Genomic DNA, 1,644 nt, shown 5'->3' on the forward strand with positions numbered 1-1,644 from the left:
TAATCCCAGCTACTCAGGAGGCTGAGGCAGGAGAATTGCCTGAACCCAGGAGGCAGAGGTTGCGGTGAGCCGAGATCCCGCCATTGCACTCCAGCCTGGGTAACAAGAGCGAAACTCCGTCTCAAAAAAAAAATAATAATAATAAAGCCAGGAGGTAAAGGAGGAACTTTCTGTATCATCTCAGTGTGGAAACAGTCTTTTTAACTATGACACAAAACCCAAAGTCATAAAATTGCATTTTTTACTACATTAAAAATCCATATTGAGGCCAGGAGCGTTGGCTCAAGCCTGTAATCCCAGCACTTTGGGAGGCTGAGGTGGGTGGATCACAAGGTCAAGAGATCGAGACCATCCTGGTCAACATGGTGAAACCCCGTCTCTACTAAAAATACAAAACATTAGCCGGGCATGGTGGCGCGTGCCTGTAATCCCAGCTACTCAGGAGGCTGAGGCAGGAGAATTGCCTGAACCTGGGAGGCGGAGGCTGCTTGTGAGCCGAGATCGCGCCATTGCACTCCAGCCTGGGTAACATGAGTGAAACTCCGTCTCAAAAAAAAAAAGAAGTTAATTGGGTGTGGTGGCACACACCTGTAGTCCTAGCTACCCAGGAGGCTGAGGCGAGAGGACTGCTTGAGCCAGGGAGCTTGAGGCTGCAGTGAGCCTTGACCATGCCACTGCACTCCAGCCTGGGCGGCTCAGTGAGTCCCTACCTCAAGAAAAACACAAATGAAAACCAAAAGCAAATAGGTGGTTCCATTAGACTGTGATCAGTGTTGACTTGGGGAGGGGCCAGATGTCCTGCAGAAGGTGATATCTGAGCTTCATTTCGAAAGGTAAATAAGAATTAGCAAGGGGCCAATCACAGTGGCTCATGCCTGTAATCCCAGCACTTTGGGAGGCCAAGGTGGGTGGATCACATGAGGCCAGGAGTTTAGATGGATAACTTGAGAGGTCAGGAGTCTGAGACCATCCTGGCCAACATGGTGAAGCCCCATCTCTACTAAAAATACAAAAAAACGCTGGTCAAAGTGGCTCATGCCTGTAATCCCAGCACTTAGGGAGGCTAAGGCAGGCGGATCACGAGGCCAAGAGATCAAGACCATCCCGGCCAACATGGTGAAACCCCGTCTCTACTAAAAATACAAAAATTAGCTGGGTGTGGTGGCACATGCATGTAGTCCCAATTACTTGGAAAGTTGAGGCAGGAGAATTGCTTGCACCCTGCAGGCGGAGGTTGCAGTGAACGGAGATCGTACCACTGCACTCCAGCCGCCCGTGCGACAGAGCAAGACTCTATCTCAAAAAACCCAACAAACAACAACAACAAAATTAGCCAGCCATGGTGGTATGTGCCTATAATCCCAGATTGGGCTATTGCACTCCAGCCTGGGAGAGAAGAGAGAGAAACTGTTTCAAAAATAAAATAAAATAGGCCGGGCACGGTGGCTCAAGCCTGTAATCCCAGCACTTTGGGAGGCCGAGGCGGGTGGATCACGAGGTCAACAGATCGAGACCATCCTAGTCAACATAGTGAAACCCCGTCTCTACTAAAAATACAAAAAATTAGCTGGGCATGGTGGCGCGTGCCTGTAATCCCAGCTACTCAGGAGGCTGAGGCAGGAGAATTGCCTGAACCCAGGAGGC

This window comes from Cebus imitator, unplaced genomic scaffold, assembly GCF_001604975.1.
Source record: "Cebus imitator isolate Cc_AM_T3 unplaced genomic scaffold, Cebus_imitator-1.0 Scaffold609, whole genome shotgun sequence".
NCBI classification, from domain to species: Eukaryota; Metazoa; Chordata; class Mammalia; order Primates; family Cebidae; genus Cebus; species Cebus imitator.